Genomic DNA, 19,921 nt, shown 5'->3' with positions numbered 1-19,921 from the left:
TAGCTACAAAAGATGTCCCCCTCCTTATAGAAAGTAATTGGACCCCAATGTCGGCAATTCTTGAGTTTGTCAAGCATATTTACGCCACTGGTTGATAGGCTTTCAACTTATACAATCAACGCTCTGTTAAAGATAACTTATACAACTCGTTTTCTGAATACTTTTTCGTAAATAATGAGACCACCCTCAAATAAAACTGTATAAGGTTATAATAGTTAAAGTTTACGTCATTCATTACACCATCTTATACAGTCAAATGAAATTGACACGCCTTGTAACAGTATACATTTTTCCGTAACAATGTAGATGATGCATTAAGCATTGGATATAATCTTAGTTGTCTTTACAAGTTGCCATAGAAACCGTTACTGCACGTAATTATTCCAAAGGGATTTTTTTTTAAATTATGACACAAAACTAGTTTCTAGAATGTTTTACGTTGCACATGAAAGCAATGTTATTATATGGACTCGTAATGTATGTTTATGTTTAAAGAAATGATCAAACACAGGGATCTATTCACAGATATTTTAGTAAACAAATGTAAAAATATTTTTTTAAAACTTCAGTCAATGTAATAAAGGTTTGTTTCTTATAAGTTAAATAATTATTTTTTCCTATAAATGCTTCCATACAAGGAAAAGTAATATCATCATGACTTCCATCTTTGTCTCTGCATTTATTTGCACTGTATTTGCTATTAACTCATATAAGAATTTTCAAAGTTATGTAGTACAGTTTGTAGAATATTTTTTGCCAGTTCCTCAAGTACTTTAGAGTTTCTAAGACTTAACCTTTGGATGTTTGCTTAACAACTTAGCACGCACTTAAATATATTTGAATAGATCGAAACGACCAGTTGTTCAGTTGATTGACATAATATATGTTATTTTCTTCCTTTCTATAATAGTTAGTTACAATCGAATAAAAAAGCTCCATGCTTGTATACTTTAGTCTACGACCCCATAAGAAATGTGTATGTTTTGTTCGGAAGTCAGTAAATGATTTCTCTACTTGTGGATTTGTTTTAGTTTATTTCGCAAAGTTACACAAGGGTTAGCTGCTGATAATTTTCCTTATATTCTTAATTTTGAAATGATAGAGTAGAAGAAAGGCAGCTAGTCATCAGTGACTACAGCCAAATCTTTCTCTACACTTCTTAAGAATAGTGGGACTTAACCGACACTTCTATAACGCACCCACGATCACAAAGTACGGAGAAGGTTTTACGGCAGTGGGTTGCGAACCATGAATCATATGATTCACAGTCCGGGCATGCTAATTGTTTGACTAATTTCGGTCTCGATTAGTAAGGTGAAATTAGTGGATAATTAATAAATGTATAATGAACTTATATCTTTCGTTTTGGAGATACGTTTCGAACTGTTAGTGCAAACCTTTCATTTAACCTGATTAAATGTGTTTCTAAACTACGGCAGAAGGATGAAATATTTTCACACTATTCAAACCGAATCATTACCTACATCTTAAAACGTATTTTAAATCCAGATTTTTGACATTAATCAGTATATAATTTCTATTCTGCTGTTGGGTTTAATTTAAAATACAAGTAATAAGAAACATTTTATAAAGGTAAAATTATGTAGGGATGGCAGTGCCAAAACAAAATGCAAAAAAAAAAAATATAGGGATGATACAGCTACAGATCCTCTCTAAACGACTTCCAATATGTTACACTGTAAAATATACGAGTACAAAATGGTTACGAGGTCGATCAATTCGACCGACCTCATAGCGAGAGTTTGTAATAATCAAGACATGTTTTGACTCAACTTGGTTTTCCTTGTACGTAAGTCCTAGGCTCTTAATTACACTACATTGAAGTCCACCGTGACATGAACATGATATTATGATAAACAAACTATATACTAACATTCAGGAATATATAATTTCCAACTACACTAATATTAAGTCAAGTATACATTTTAAAGTGTAACATTAAATTTTAATATTGAAAGTCATGTAGGGACGATTTATGTATAACTCTATTATCCCTATATTCTTGTTTACTTTCTTTTTTGGAACTGACATCCTTACATCATTTTATATTTAGAAAATATTTTATTACGTGTTTTGTGACGTTTTTTCTCCTGATTGAAAGTTAGTGTATTCTATGAATGTGTGTAGTAAAATGTAATATTATGTGTAATGAATTTTTTTTTTACTCCTTCACTTCATACATAATATAGGAGGTTGGCTCCCTAAAGACACCGATTGTATAGTGTACAAAGCCTTGAGTATTCTATATATTACAGTCATCTAATGTTCATCTATTATTGGCTGGTAGTTTCTATTTCACCCCATACTTAAGCTTTTTAAAGGAACACTAGATTTCTATAAGATAGCTAGCTTCAAAGGGTAGTGATAACATCGTTTACACTAGAATTGTGATTTTTGTTATTAATTACTATTAGTTATTTCGACTAAACGATGACATTTTGCACTGCTTAAAAACACATAGAGTGAATTCAGGTTTAAACTGATGTTAGTGATAAAGTAGTTGTAAAATTATCTAGAAGAAAGATGAACAATTTGATGGGTTGGTCACTTTCTGGTTTGGTATCTTAGCGATGGTTTCTTGCTTTGTTTTAGGCTTGTTGGGTAGAGAAACAAATAAAAGTGAGTGGCAATCATCTTTTAAAGTAAAACTTTCTGTCATTTTTGATGTTTTTAGAGTGCATATTTGTATTATGCCTATTGAGTACCTTGGCCATCCTTACACATAGAATCTATCGACTCTATGATATCTGTGTTTTTCACATCTAAGTAATTTTTTTATACTAATAGATCTATATTTTTGACATCAAACTAAAATTACTTATTAATTCTGTTGTTGAACTTATATTATAAAATCGAAGTATATTAAGAATTTTTGATTTTTCACTCTGCTGTTGAGGCCCCCAAGTGGCACAGCGGTATGTCTGCGGACTTACAACGCTAGAAACCGGGTTTCGATACCCGTGGTGGGCAGAGCACAGATAGCCCATTGTGTAGCTTTGTGCTTAATTCCAAACAAACAAACAAGCTGCTGTTGAGTTTATTTATAATAGATCCATGTCTTTGACATCAAAGTATGTTATTTATATTTTATTCTATTGTTGGGTGTAATTTATAATAAATGTATGTTTCTGACTTTGAAATCTATCGAGCCTCTTTGACTTCGTGTTTGTTAGTTTCCGAGCTTCATATATTTGACTTCACACGAACTTAGTGTTCTGCCTTTACTTCTGGGGTGTATGTAATAGTTGCAAGGCAGTAACTGCATATAGTAAGAAAGCACTGCAAGTATACGAATCTTCAAGTTGTCTCCTTTCATACTTGGTTGCTTAATTCACGTTATGCAGAATTATTTAAAATTCGCTTAAAGATAATTGTTCACTATTCATACTTCACCACCACAAATAATTTTAGTCAATTAATATAATTTCAGATACTAGAAATTATTTGAGTAATGAAACGTGATGTTAAGCCATTTCATTCCAGCAATTAATTCTCGTCCCATATATCGTTATTTCCTTCACACTTGTTCGAGTGATTTGTACCTTGACGTGCTCAAACACAGAAACTGAGTAAACCTCATCTAGTTAACTCAGTAACATAGTTTTAAGCATGTGACTCTTTACTAGATGTTAGATAAATTCGGTCTAATGACCGGTAAATTGATTTGCTATTGAAGATTTAATGTTTGACACTTAGTCAAATTGTATATTATTATAGGATTCCATGTAAGGCTTGTTTAGTCTAATTTCTGATCATTCTCCTTAAAGCAATTATTTATATATATATATATATATATATGAGGGAAGTTGTAATTAAACAATTAATTTACAGCTGTAATGATCATGCAAAATGAAAACTTTCAATTATGTATTTATATTTACTTAAAAAGAAAAGGAAGTTCAGCAGTCGCAACTAAACATACTTTGGTATTTTGTTACATGAAATGTTATGGAAAATGGTTTGAAAATGATCAGACATCAAGACTTAATAAACTGTGAAACTAATTCTGTAATATTGCGCAATTTGATTAAGTATTAAATTTGAAAACTGCAGTAGAAATTCAACGTATAACATTATCATTTAGAAATATTTTTTCTCGAATTCTACTAGAATCAGTTGCAGCAAGATCTATAAAATTGTTGAGTTCTATTCTAAGTATCGAGTGTTCGACACTCTGTGCTTATCTCTGGAGTTAGTAAATGTGCTGTTACTAATAGAAACAGCAATGATGACAAACACTTGTCGAAAGGTTGTGCGTTTATTACTGTGTTAAACTTATAAATACATATTTATTTGGCCGTCTCTACTATTTAATAGAAGAAGGAGTACCTGTCATAACGTTTGGAATTTTACCATATGTTATCAACTCTTGAGATAGAGCGATTTTGTGATTATATGATGATAATGTTTTCTTGGAATTATAATTAAGTTGTTACTTTTATGATCATAATATTATTTAGGGTTTATGGTTAAGTGTTAACCCTAGGAGTGGTGATGTTCCTTCGGGATTATGTTTCGAGGTGACCTGGGATTATAATTAAGTGTTAGTTTTTGGTAATGTAAAGTTCTTTAGAAATTATGATCCAAGAATGACGTGCTCTTGGAATAATAGTTTCCTACTAGGGTTAATTGTTATCTCTCAGAATTAAACTGGATTAAGATTTGAGGCTTACTCTCGAGACGAACATGTTCTCTTGGAATTATGGACTGTACTGTTTTATTGTTTGTTTTTGGTTTAAGATATGAGGATAGCTATAATGTTATTTCTCTGGATTACGTTGTTCTCTTATAATTATGTTTCAATCCCAGTCTTTGGGATCAAATTATTATTTTACTTCTGACAAATATATTTCATCGCAAGCGTTTAGGATAATATAGAGTATTATTTAATCTTTGAAATATTGGATTGTACTACTTCAAGGATGTATATGTTGTCAGTGTCATATTTAATATTATTTAAACTCAGATTTATAGTACGTTCATAGCTATTGAGGCTGTAGCTTGTTCTTGTGTCTCGGCATTATGGGTCGTTTTCAGTTATTGGAAAAGAATGCAGGAGATCATTTACAAGATTTTCTACGCTTTTTACGCTATGAAAATTATATTGTACTGATAATGTTAACTCACACAGACGTCATGTTTTTAGTAGCAATAATGAAACTAAGGGTGTTTATCCTATTCTGTTAAAAACTATTGATTTAGTATGCGACATGTTATTTAGTATGCATGTTGGACATGTACGTATCTTCACAAATCATATACAGGTGTAAATGTAATTGCTTCGTTGGTAACATAGATGCACGTGTTGTTTCTTAAAGATTTACGACAGAAAAACTATACCAAACGATTTATAAAAATAAATGTAAATCACAAATCCTTATGATGTAATTTATTGTACGTTTCTATCAAATCATTTTAATCTATCTATTGAAGCTCTGTTATACTCTGTGACAGCTACGACCTAAGTTTTATATATATTTATTACAGTCGTAATGGATAAAGTAGAAATAAGTAAAATTCTACCGTCTACTAACATTTAGGCTAATTGTGTACAGCAATTCTCCGTTATAACGAATGAGATAATACAGACGAAGAAGAGATAAAGATAAAAAAAAGAAGAGTTGAGAAAGTCATGTTGAAAATGAATTGGTTCTCAAATTTGTGTGTTGATAGATGTGGAAAATTAATTTCATCTGATGAAATCTTAGTTTGCATCTATATTAAAGAAAATGAAAGAAATGATTAGTAATATACCATTAACAAGGTGTGAAATTTATGACCTTTACTCTGCGACACAGACAAATGAGAAGAGTGAAAAAGGGAATATTGAGGAAATGGAGGTGGGAATAGAGAAAAGCGTGAAGTGTTGACTTATATAAATATAACACCACGGCTTTTTTTTATGGCGCTCTTATACTAAAGAATTATGGGCGGTGTATAAAGAAAACAATATGATTCTAATAAATCCTTGATCTGCTGGCCTGTGTAGACTTTTCACTCGACAACCCGTCTTTTTTCAACTAGATTCTCCTGAGGGCATTTTGAAACTTCTAGGAATGTTGGTTGGGCATAGTACTTTTGAGCTTGACGAATATTGATTATGAAAACTTTATGCTGAGAGAATAAAAAAAAATTGTTGTTTTTTTCTCCACTGAGAGCACAAATACACATTCGTACCTATCGACGTCTGTTGGTAGAATTATTTTATAACTAATATTCGTATTTTCTAATTTGTGTTCCCCGTGGGTGATCTTATTTTATAATAGCGTTTTTTAAATTACTTATAAAAAATGCTCGTATATTTGAGGTTCGTTTAATAGTTCGCATGGGAGAATGAAGCTGAGCGTAAATTTAAATGCAATTAATAAATTCACCAATCTGACTATCCTAATTCATTGAAGTATGGTCCCCCGATGGGAAAGCAGTAAATCTACGGACTTACAACGCTTAACTCCGGGGTTCGATTCCCCGCGGTGGACATAGCAGATAGTCCAATGTGACTTTGCTCTAAAACCAACCAACCAAGGAAACAGTGATGGATACATGATAAATTTAGCATAAAGATTTAATACTTGCAGCTCAGATCGCACAGGTAAACTAGTAATACTAAACGTACTAAAAGTTTAAAAATACACACGCACAAAAGTCAAAATTCTTAAACAACTGATTAAATTGGACGTATTTAACGCTGTTGTAATTTTCTGATACATAATTTTATGGCATTGATCTCATTACTTATACAAGTTTAGTGAGTTGTTAAATAATTCCATTTTTCATGTTTAGTAATTTCATCACAAATAAATAATGCGTGTTTTTCATTTTCAGAATTATAAACAACTAGAGTTGTAGATAGAACAATATGAAATTGTATAAAATTTGGCCTCGACAAACTTATTAAACCCTCAGATGTACTGTCTGTCCTATACCTCAAGGTTTCAATATTACAAAACGTAATTTACATGTTTTGTAAATTAACACCTACAATATTTTAACTCTTTCAATTATTGTAAAATACATCATAGCCTTTAATACATCCTTAACGTTTTAGTATCGTTAACTTCATTAAGTTAATACGCTCTTGCTCTTTCCAGATCATTAACGAAACGCCTATACATATTAGCCATTCTTTTCGTTCTGCTACAGTAACTTAGTGTTGGTCTGATAATTCTTCTATAGACATCAATAACACAATGAATTTTAGCTGTAAGTAGATTCAATGAAATATTACGTTTTGTATGTTGAAGTTGTGTACTTGTTTGTTAGTTGTTAAACACAAAACTACACAATGGGCTTTTGCGCTCTGCCCATCACGGGTATCGAAACTCAACTGTTAATGTTGTAAGCTTTTAGATTTATCGCTGAGTCACAGGGGCACTAAATAGTTGAAAGAGGCATATTATTTAAGTTACTTTTATTCTGAACTTATTACTAGGCAACACATTTTAAAATGTTACATTCTTGTCTTTTTTATTAATTCGTTTTTATAACACACAGCTATTGTAGTTTGTAATCAGCCATTTTATTGGACGAATTATAGATATATCTCAATTAATGAAATGAAAATACATCATATCCACATTTTGTTCTAACAGATTGTAATACATATACTAATGATTTAATGATATCAAAATAAAGCTTACAGTTGACAAAAATGTTACAAAGAATCGACATTTACCAGACAAGCCGGCGAAAAGAAAAATGTCTTCAATAATAGAGAAACTTCAAACATCATTTACTTGTTTTCGTTACATATTGTTTTACTTTTTAACCCCATACTGTCTCAAGCATAATTAACTTCTAACAGAATCAAGTCTTCAAATGTTTAACAGTTTCAGTAAAGCCCTATAAAGATACACAGTTTATACTTACAGTAAAACCAAGCGATATCTTAAACATTATTGATGTTTGATTAAAGAAAAAAGGCTTACCCCAGATAACAACACAGATCGTTAAGTTACCTACCAAGAACCTAAATTACAGAGGTTAAAGTGAAAAACTAAGGAAATTCTTGAATAAAATTTATTAGCTGTAATATGAAACATAATGAACTAATGTTAGATTTAAAAAAAAACGTCACGACTAGCTCAGTGCTCCAGTTTTAAGGGAATAAAACTCTCGTCAACCCAATTAGGTCGATAATAAAAATGTTAACAAATGGAGATTTACGTGACACTAGGTGGAGTAGTTTTTGTAGTTAAACACAAATCTACACAATGGGCTATTTGTACTGCGCTCATCACAAGTATTGAAACCTGGTTTTAATTCTGCAGACATACCGTTGAGTCACTGTGAGGCTGTTTGAGTAGTTTGACTAAAGTAGTCTTTGGTTATACATTCAGTTATACGCCCTTTCATTTTAAACAAGTGTTAACAAAACTTTTCGCTAATCTAAAAAAAAAAAAACACTTAATTTATTTATTTCAAAGGGATTTAGTGTTCAGATAACGTGTTTTTATAGTATCCAAATCTAGTTATCATATGCCAAAGACCAAAGAATAAGTACTTCACTGTCTGTATTTTTAATAACATCGTTTATAAAGGATTTTTTAATTTTCGACACCATGAAGTTTAAAAAACGTTTTCTATAGTGAAGTCCATTTAGATGATCTATAAATGTTGTACAGAACATTTTGATTAACGTAACATATAAAAATGCCATCAACTTAACGTAGCCAAAAAAGAGTCGCAAATAAAGAACTTGCTAGAGTTTTATTCTTATCATGAAGAAATAAGCTACAACAGATGCACTAGGGTTACTCATACTAATACCGTCTATTTGTTCATAGTTTCTACGTTGGTATGTTAAATAGTTAAAGTTATAGTGACATAGCTATGGTTTCTCTGGGAAGAGTTGTTATTTTGTTAGGTTTCAAACAATACTGTAGGATTCTTGAACTGGCAGTTTAATAAATAAGGATAAAACATCGTGGCTTATGGGGCAAGCAGGGGGGGGACAACAATTTTGAGTTTCTCAATGAAGTCGTGCGCTTTGTACAAAAATGACGAGTTGTTATATGTGTAATGATGGAAAATCCAAACATGAAATTTAACCAAATTGTAGCGGAAGTTATTAAAATCTGAAAAGTTCTGTAACTTTGTCTTAAAAGTTTTACGAATGACAACACCCCTAGAAGTTATATTTTCTGTGAAACAATAGCTAAGTTACTAGAATTTAAAAGAACATTAAATAATTTTCAGTACCAAGTTAGAAATTATGATAACATTGAGGATAATAGAATTAGTATTTTTAATGCAACTATTCTGGGTAATATCTTTATGACAATAATAGAACAGAAGACCCTAACATTCTGCGTAAGTTGGTACTTATTTTTTTTTTTGGATACTTTACGTTTGGGGCACTTTTGTTGGATACTTTAAGCTAAATTCAATATATAATATTTCCGTATCATCTAATGAACTTTAATGAACTAACAAAGTTCAACAAAAAAGTTGGAGAAAATGTTTCTTTAAAATGTTTAAACGTCTTGGTTTCTAAAGTTGGAAATTTCCTTGTAACTGAAATATTTAGAAATAATATATATATACACTGATTTATTTTTTTCATTTTAGGTATTTGGCACACTGTACTAACCACATATTAGGTATCATAAAACACTCTATCAGAATGTAAAGCCCCTTTGTAACACACAAAGTAAATTATATTTAGATTGATTGTCACTCTTATCACAGATATGTGTTCAGCAGCGTTGAGGCGCGAGATTTGGACATCTGATGCATCAAGGGTCTCCAAATTGGGGCCGTAGGAAAGTGTTGTGAAAGCCGTATCAAGTACATAAAATACACAATACCATCAAGGTACTCATTATATGTAGAGATTCATCGAGTGGGGTGCATCAGTCAGAATGCAGAATTTCTATGGGGGAATTGGGCTGAGAATATTGGGGAACCTCTGTGATATGCAAACCGAAAGGCTCACAACTTGCCCACACTCTTACATGTTTGAAAATATTTCAACTACTCGCGTATCAAAATCTCATCTCACCCTTATATCTTGTTTAAAATGTACATAGTCTAAAGCACTAAACTGACAGCAAATGATAGCAATGACACTAAAATGATAGCAATAAGCGAATCCTATTGGTCAACTTTCTGACACTGTAAAAATATGTAATTCAACCTCTGATGTTACCTCCGCCATCGAAGGTGGACAGAGGTTATGTTTTCACCCGTGTGTGTGTGTGTGTGTGGTTGTTTGTGTGTTTGTCAGCAAGATTTCTCGAAAACGGCTGAATGGATTTAGACGAATGTTGGTATGCATTTGGACTATGATACAACTTAGTAGTGATTAGTTTTTGGAGGGTCAAAGTCACAGCAAGTTCACGAAAATCCAAAAAACCTCTATCTGTTAACATCGGGACCGATTTTTCACACATTTTTGCTCTATAACCCAGCCCAAAACGATCGGATTTTGAAGGTGGACATATGTAGAATACTATTCCTTATTGTTCTGCCAAAAATGGTCCGTTTCGTATTTTTTGAGAGCCGAATATGATCAACGCTGCGTGGCGGAGGCATGCGCTCTACTGAGTGACCCTCTAGTTTTCTGATTGTGTTACACTTGACATTGTTGAGGTAACACAATTAAATGTTGTATACCTTGTTTTTTCCAATTAAAGCTCGAGGTATTGTCTTGTTTCTTTTTCTTTTCTTTTACGAAACATTGTAATTTAAAAAAGGCTAAATAAATGTTTGATGGTTCTGCTTATCAAGCTGTGTGTGAGACTTTAACGACGAGGTTACATATTTTTACAATGATCTCTATGGTGACATTCATAATATTCAAATAGATTTGTTAACCCTATCCTTGTTCTGTGCTCCATCTGTAATTCACAAGATATAATTCTAAAGCTTCTGAGTATCGTGTGTCACACACAGCTACATTTATTTGATATGCAGCTGATGCTCGTGAACGTGGCAATACGAACTGGTTGTTTTTTTTCAACGTATGAGATTAAAAGAGAGCTTCATATGAACATCACATGTGACGCTCAAAGCATATGTAAATGGTAGTTTAAGTTACTTTCACTCAAGAGAAAATGTAAACCTAGGATAAATATAGCAATTTTTTTATTAATTCATTATATTTTCATTACCCATTACCCTAAATTTCCAACAAATGAATAATGTTTATAACAAAAATACAAGTTTTTATGGAATATGAACAATATAGGAAATAACCTAAACCAATGTTGCAACATAAATAATTTCTTCACCGAAGTTCCCCGGTGGGGCAGCGGTAAGTTTACGGACTTACAACGCTAAAATCCGGGGTTAGATTCCCAGTGCAGCTTTGCAATAAGAAGATAACGATAACAATCTTCATTGGAAATATCATTAATCTCATCATAAAGTTCGTTTACTAAAAGAAAGGTAAAGATGCTCATTAAAAAAAAAGACAGCGCTTTTCTACCATGTTCCCTTCCCTTGAAACAATGCACAATTTATTTTATAAAATGCTGAAAAATATTATAACACAGAGATCCATTGTTAACAACTTTGAAGCCAAGCAAGTCATAAATGCTCTATAAAAGTAGATTACCACCAGAATGATAATCCTTCCTTCCCTGTCACAGTAGGATTCCTCAGACATTATAAATAGAAGTTATTTTACTTGAACTAAAAGTACTACAGTAATGCGACAAATTCAGGATGTTTTTTATTTTATTTTTTCCTATTAATCACATCGTTCAATAAAAAAAACTAAACAAGTAAAAAAATTCAAATTATTAGATGTCTTGAATAATTTCATGGTAATAACTAATATTGTGTGTTTGTCCATTTGCTTTCTACCTAAAAAAGGGCATATTATTTACTTTGTAGTTTGGACCCCACAATTACGGATTCATGGGCAGAGAGAAGGGGAGTTATGAGGCGGGTGCTCCACGTGAACCTAATGCTAATAATCAACAAAGATAGAGGTTTTAATCCTCGGTGTAGAGACGATGACCTTGCTTTGAAAAAACTATGTCTTTGAGTATAGACTAGTGCTGAGTTCCGATGGTTTCACTGTTTAGTGGGAAACAAATCTCACTGACCAATGATTGGGGTGACAGTCACAAACTCTTTTCAATAGAAATATGCACATTCGGTGTTTCAATTCGGTCCATAATCTAAAGTCTAAAACTACCGCCTTGCCTGCTGTAGATCTCATTTGCATAGCTAATGATGGTTCAGCTTGCTAAATAGCCCTATGTATAAGTTGGCGTCCAGAGTAAGTACCAATTACTGTATTTTTAATGATTGATATAAAGGGGAGATGACTCTCCTTACCAATTTCTTTGTACAAATTATTATTTACCCAATAATAAAAATAGGTATTAAGAATAGTGAAATTTCTGTCATACTGTTCTACCCACAAATGATAGATAAGATTGATTTTAAGATTAAAAACATTTACCTTAGATTACTGACAGGTACATTTTCTCAGAAGCTGGGAGAAAAGTTGTTTGCTATTGTTAAATAATCCTGACAACAAAGACTGACTTTTGAACATATCTGTAAATTTTAAACTTGCAACCTATTTGTGTGTGAGCTTTACTACAAACTTATCGACCGTTAAGTGTTCTTTCTTTGAGTTAATCAGAAATATGTCTGACATAGCGTATGTGTTTTTAAATCTGTAGAGAAAGAAAGAGAAAAAGACAATTTATTTTGAAAAGCTCGTATCCGTACTTTAATATGAATAATTTGTTTATTGTTAAACACAAAGCTGTAAAATGGAATTATTGTGCTCTACCTGTCGCAGTGATCAAATCCCGAATTTTAGCGTTATAATCACTAAAGGTTACCTCTAAATCATCGATTGGCATGTAAAGTAAAGAAGAAAAAGTAACATAAAAACCATTAGTTGTATAGTACTTTTAACTCATAAAAACAATGCAGAATCAGCTCTGCAATGAAAAGTGGAGGGAAACAGAAACAAAACAAAAAATAAATAAATAAAAGAACAGAAAGAAGACTGAGTTCCCAGTCAGCGTGGTCAACAGAACTGTTATTTGGAGTGCATTATTTCATAAGGTATGAAATTAGTTTTGCAAAATATTTTAGTCGCGGCCTTATTGAAGATTTTCCGGACTTCGTTAAGTAAATTAATTTTTAAAAATTGAATTTTGTGATTGAAAATCTGAATCTTAAACAAGTTGGCTCATAAATATATATATACATTGTATTACTGAAAGTATTGTGATAGCACGCTTTGAAAAGTTATCTCTAGTTTTACCACTAAAGCCCCACTCTAATAGCAGTGAACTTACCTTAGTGTTAATCAAGGTCTGCATTTGATCATTAACATTTGCCACTAAATACTCTCTTTCTTCGAAGTATCTCGAAATGTAGTAAAGTTTTAATTTTTTTGTTTCTCGTGTGGATTTCAAAAGCAGCTTAATGGTTCAATTAGATTTTGGTTAAGTTTGCTCAATAAATGTTCGATACTTAGAACACCACCAAATCCGATGATTTGCGTCACAGCTGTGATGAACAAATGGAGGACTACAACTCGTTATTGAAGTCTAGAAACATCGAAATCCTTGGTTAACAGATAGAAGACTACAACTCGTTATTGAAGTCTAGGGACATCAAGATGCGTGGTGAGCAGCTAGAGAACTACAACTCGTTATTGAAGTCTAGGGTAACGAGTTGTAGTTCTCTAGCTGCTCACCACGCATCTCGATGTTTGAAGTTTAGGGACATCAAGATGCGTGGTGAGCACCTAGAAAACTGCAACTCACTGTTGAAATCTAGTGCTAGTTTGCAATTATAAACTCTCGTTAAAATGCTGGGCGGTTGACCCGAATACAAGTGTTTTGTTCCACAGAATGTTTCAAAGATTGGCTAATTTTAAGTGGTAAATCCCCCGGTGGGACAGCAGTAAGTTTACGGACTTACAACGCTAAAATCCGGGGTTCGATTCCCCGCAGTAGATACAGTAAATAACCAAATATAGCTTTGCTATAAAACTATTAACAACCACAATTAAGTGGTCAGACCAAAAATTCTACAGTGGAATTTCCATGGATCTTCGTTTTCCTTAGCACATTAGTCTCAGTGGATTTGGGTATATATAAGAAAATTAACTTGTTCGGACACTCACACATCAACACTGAATCCATCTTCAATACATCTTTGATGGAATGTAAGTGTTTTTTCCTTCGTGGCATCTTAATTCCAACTGTTCGTTTGAAGTATTGTTGTTCTAAGTTATATGCAACGGTGCACTCAGTGCGATTCACAGGATCTCAGTGAAGAAAGCCTACCAATACATGGAAATTTACTAAGGTAACGTGTGTTTTTCTCGTTATATATTTTATATGAGTATTCGTTATTTAGTCACAGAGCGGAGTCGTAGTGGTCACTGTTCTAATACTATGTACCAACATCTTTAACCTAAACAATTGTGTTTATTCTACAAGAAATGCTTTCTTCTAGTTTCTAACAGATGTCTGTTACAGTTCGCTTCCGTTATAGTTTTAAAAAGTCGACCAACAGATGACGAATGGAACGAGGTCTAAATTTCTAGATGGCCCCAATGATATGCTATAGTTTTAAGATCCAAGTTTTGTGTGGACTATTCACATGCGTTGATATTATTATTTTGACATCAGAAACGAAATAGTGACTAGTGAAGTCAATCTAAAGTGAAGAACACCAGCACACAGAAGAATTTAACTATTGAATATCTTCTGAAAATGGATCTGTTTTGACCAATGAGCCCCACATCGAAAACGGATGAACAGTTGATCAGGGATTCCAGTACGATGTTTAAGAATAGATTAATTTGATTAACGAAGCCTGTCTGAAGAAAGAAATAGTTTAATTAGTATATCGATTCTGAAAAACCAAACAGGTTAACAATTGAACTCAGCTTGAAGAAGGAATAATGTAACCAATGAAGCTAGTCTGCAGATGAAACAGTTTGACCAATGAATCTAACTTAAAGGTTAAATATTTTGATAGGTTAACTAAGTTTAAAGATTAAATATTCTTATCAGTGAATTCTGCCTGAAGCTCTAACAAATTAATCAATGAATGTAACACATATATTAAAGAGATTAACTCAGCCTGAAGACAGAATATTACTGTTTGACCAGTAAACCAAGCTTGAAGAAGAACGTTTTGACCATTGAGACTACTATGAAGATGGAATAGTTTGATTATTAAAACTAGCAACATTAATAATTACTCCAACAAAATTAATTTTTTCAAGGTGATAACAGATTTTATGAGGTAAAAATCAAATCTTGAACTTTTCTTATAAATTAGGAATGATTCTGTGAAATTTGTTACACCAGAAGTTTCTTCCGTTTTTAAATAAAAATATCAATAATTTGGAATTTAAGGTACATTTAAAGTGATTATTTTTAAATAAATATTCTTACTTTGATAATGCGATGAAAAAAATGGAAACTCATCTGAATTTCAGTTCTAATTAGAACTTTTTACTTGCATTGCAAGTGATATCCAGTCCCATACCTAGTATTGCTTCTCTGTGTAATCAATAGCAGATAAGTTTGTCACAGTTCCATATTTTGTAATGTTTCCAATGGGTTTAGGTTGCGTTTTGTTTTTGTTTTTTTGTAGCTAGAAATATGATATTTTATTGCAAAATACAATAAAAGTACTTGGTAACTTTGAATAATTACTTAGAATATGAATTATCTATTTAATGTAATGCAATATTGATAATTTGTTTTCTACATATAACGTGTATTTCAAGCTCAAATATAGGTGAGTAGGTAGATGGAAAAGTTAAGTAGATTTTAAATAATATTCTAATTTTGATTTGTGTATATGTTTAAGATTCAGTAATCTATGTGATCCGCAAGGCCTTGAGTCCTGCGTGAGTCACCTAAGCTGTATTACTCTGTATGATGGCGACATCCATCGGTTTTATTAAGAAGCAATTTCTCAGAGGTGTCCATTCAAAACATTTGCAATTTTTTTAAAACCTAGCAATAAGATAATCAAATATCAAACAGACCACTGAAACCAATTTAGTTATTGCTTGTTTCAGACTAAGGCGTTAGAAACTAAACTATGTTCTGTATAGTCACTTTTCCCCCACCAGGTAGATAGATAGATCTATGTACGTATGATATTAAGAGCTAAAAATTATAAAAATATCTATATAAACATATTCACACTTATTGCCTAATAAAGAGAGAGAGCGTGACTCCAGATTACGTGTAACAGACTTAGCAGTTGATTTACAAATATTATCACTATCTGTGGATGACTATTGTGATGCCTTTATTCAAACCACTTAATAAGATGAATTTTATTCAACACGAATTTCTTATAATTGAAGTTACTTATATTTCTATCAAAACATATAATTGTTTGAATGATTGGAAAATTTGAGTTGGAATTACTGCACTAATTTGACTCAAGATGGATGGGAAGATTTTAAGGAACTAATTTTAAAATATTTTATGATTAACATCTTCTTTCAGTTTTTCTGTTTCATGCTGTAAACTTTGTTTTAAGCAAATATTACAAATAAGCTGTATTGTTTTTTTAACAAATATTGCAAATAAGCTGTATTGATTATTTAAAAAATATTACAAATAAATTGTATTGATTGTTTAACAAATATTACAACTAAGCTGTATTGTTTTTAAACAAATGTTACAAATAAGCTGTATTGTTTTTTTAACAAATATTACAAATAAGCTGTATTGTTTTTTAACAAATGTTACAAATAAGCTGTATTGTTTTTAACAAATGTTACAAATAATCTATATTTTTAAACAAATGTTACAAATAAGCTGTATTGTTTTTTAACAAATGTTATAAATAAGCTGCATTGTTTTTAAACAAATATTACAAATAAGCTGTATTGTTTTTTAACAAATGTTACAAATAAGCTGTATTGTTTTTTAACAAATGTTATAAATAAGCTGCATTGTTTATAAACAAATGTTACAAATAAGCTGTATTGTTTTTTAACAAATGTTACAAATAAGCTGTATTGTTTTTAAACAAATATTACAAATAAGCTGTATTGTTTTTTTAACAAATGTTACAAATAAGCTGTATTGTTTTTAAAAAATATTACAAATAAATTGTATTGATTTTTTAACAAATATTACATATAAGCTATATGGTTTTTAACAAATGTTACAAATAATCTATATTTTTTAAACAAATATTACAAATAAGCTGTACCGTTTTTATGAATCTTAACATCATAAAAAAGCTACTATATGTGATATGTTCTATATTCCTGATTAACTACACAAAAGTACATATGCACTATAAATAAACAAGATGTATAACTGTAGCAGATAAATAGATATACCAGAGTAAATTAGAAATATATTTTCTGAAAAATATTGCATACACTTTTATGTTTTGTATTTAATATTGAAACGTTTGTTGCATACAAAATAACAATGCGTCTTTAAGAATACAAAAAAAGAGTAGGTTTTACTAAAATATGTGTCTTGTATTAGAAAATAATTGCAGTTTTCAGTTCAAGTGAGTAGCAATAGCATTTTATTATAACTTATCAGCTGTAGGACTTGTGAAATTTATATTATTCTTTCATACGTCGAAGCTACATAAACTAAGGCTTCTTTGAATGGTTGATATAGTTCGGAATGACTCACCTCAAGGTTGGGATATTCAACTAAGGTTTCATCACTTACATCCAACACGCAGTAGAATTAGATACTTGACAAAATATACTGTAGCATTTATCCCTATGTCACTATACCTTTCCCGCTTTCTATCTATCTATCTGTCTGTCACACTACTCGCTTCCCTGCTTAGCTGACTGACTGGCTGCACTGCACCAAGGAAGTAATAAAAGCAGAAAATGGACAATGAACTTACACTGTCGTAACTTCACAAATTCAGCACTTTAGCTTTAAGAGAGCCATAGCTTTCTCTAGCCCCGAATGAAACCATTAAAAGAAGGTTTTGAAACCAGATTTACCTAATCCATACAATTTATTGAGTTTTTTTTATACAATACATCATCTCCGTCAATGTAAGCGTTTGCTTTAATGGAGGAATATAAAATGTATGTTTGAAAAAGAGACACCATTAAAACCCTCGCCTTTTTTACATCCAAGCAAAACTGTGTATCTTCATGTACCATTGAAAATTTATTAAATATCGGACTCTTTTTATGGATCGTCATTTTAGTCGACTTCTCGGTAATAAAGTCTCGATTATTAAAATTATTAGAGGCAACTGCATGACAAAATGCTACTTGGAAAGACGAATTATAAAACCACGAGTAACGATCGCAGCAACTCTGGTTCAATATCATTGTTTGACACATAAAAACGTTCAGGTTGATAAACAATAGACACATCAAAAGGATAGAAAAACAACGCCACATAGTAATAAGGCCTCCTGCTGTAATTTTCGATTAGGGATTTTCTTATTAAAATTGTTCTTTCTTTATTTGTCTGCCCTACCATTTTGTCATATAAGAATATACTCTGGTTTACTGCAGGCCTGGTGGTTAGGATGCTCGACTCACAATCTGCGGGTCGAGAGTTCGAATTTCGTCATCGAAAATGCTCGCCCTTTCAGCTGTGGTGGCGATATAATGTGACGGTAAATCCCACTTTTCGGTAGTAAATAGTATAGCCTAAGAGTTGGAGGTGTGTGGTGTTGACCAGCTGTCTTCCCTATAACTTCTAAATTAATAACTTCTACCGCGAAATTGAAAAACAAACAAACAAATGATTTATTGCAATTTCTGTACAACGTTAATAATGCAACTTCGGCTAGGAAAACGCTAACTTATTGCTTTAAATGTTAAATATATTATTGCTAGTTATCATTATTACCATGATTGAATAGTTTTCGTCTTCTAATAACCCTTCAAATGTTTGATAAAGTTACTGTATCACAAATTATCTGCCTCTCAAATAACGTATTAGGAAATGATTTATTTTGTGCTTCCTTTTAGCAACATCAACTTTACAAATTCACTTATGTATTTGTCATATTATATTTACTCACTTGAAATTCTTATTGCACAGTAGTTAAAAACATGAGTATTACTCAAAACTTACGAGTGTATTATAGAAAAGCCACATCGGACTACCTGCTGTGTCCACCGAGAGGAATCGAACTGCTGATTTTAGGGTTGTAAGTCCGAAGATATATCGCTGTCCCACCGGGGACTTATAACGTTTATGTTTGTTTGTTGTCAAGCGCAAATCTGTACAATGGGCTCTCTGTGCTGTGCCCACCACGAGTATCGAAACCCGGTTTTTATGCATTAATTTCAGTTCTATCGATGTTTAAATGGTGGAATTTAAAAGTGTTTCATTTCCAGGGTAAGTAATTAGAAAACAACACGATTCTCTGTTTCTTAGGTAAATTTCGATTAAAGTCACAATATAAATAACTAGCACTCGCACACCTATGTGAACTAGTTGAAGATAACCAGGCATGAACAATAATTGAAATATTATTAGCAGCCTTCTGGGCCCGATGAAGAAAAACGTGAAGAAAGAAAAAAAAACGAATGATAACTGTATAACCACATGTTCTATACAATTGTTTGTTGATGTTTTCTTCTTCATTCTCACAGTAGAACAGAGTTTTAGGTTTTTATTTATCTACTGCAAAGCTTGTATGCAATCCATCTTACCTAGCAGTCTGTAGCTATATATAACCTACAGTGAATGCGATCAAAATACGCCAATAAAGAACATTTACACCTCTACCTCCCTTGTCTCTTTCACTCTGCTGTTTTTTATTCAAGTTGTTACAAAATGAAACGGACACACTGTACGTGTATATAGAAAAGTATTACTTAGGTTTACGTAGTAGGGAACGGACAAAATAAACTTTCCTTTATTAAAAAAAAAAAAGAAAAAAACGAACTACTAACTAACTACTTACGTACCAACAC

The 19,921-nt window shown here is 31.8% G+C and overlaps 1 protein-coding gene across 1 annotated transcript in view; it reads right to left on the bottom strand.

Annotated features, from left to right (window-relative positions):
- The window catches only part of LOC106462182, a 117,682-nt gene extending 104,321 nt beyond the window's left edge, over nt 1-13,361 (bottom strand). Inside the window, exon 1 of the mRNA XM_022389656.1 lies at nt 13,296-13,361. The gene's annotated coding sequence lies outside the window, so the exon portion shown is untranslated. The remainder of the gene's footprint in view (nt 1-13,295) is intronic.
- Nucleotides 13,362-19,921: the final 6,560 nt, after the last annotated feature.

This window comes from Limulus polyphemus, unplaced genomic scaffold (assembly GCF_000517525.1).
Source record: "Limulus polyphemus unplaced genomic scaffold, Limulus_polyphemus-2.1.2 Scaffold44, whole genome shotgun sequence".
NCBI classification, from domain to species: domain Eukaryota; kingdom Metazoa; phylum Arthropoda; class Merostomata; order Xiphosura; family Limulidae; genus Limulus; species Limulus polyphemus.
This window is presented reverse-complemented; position numbering and strand designations above follow the sequence as displayed.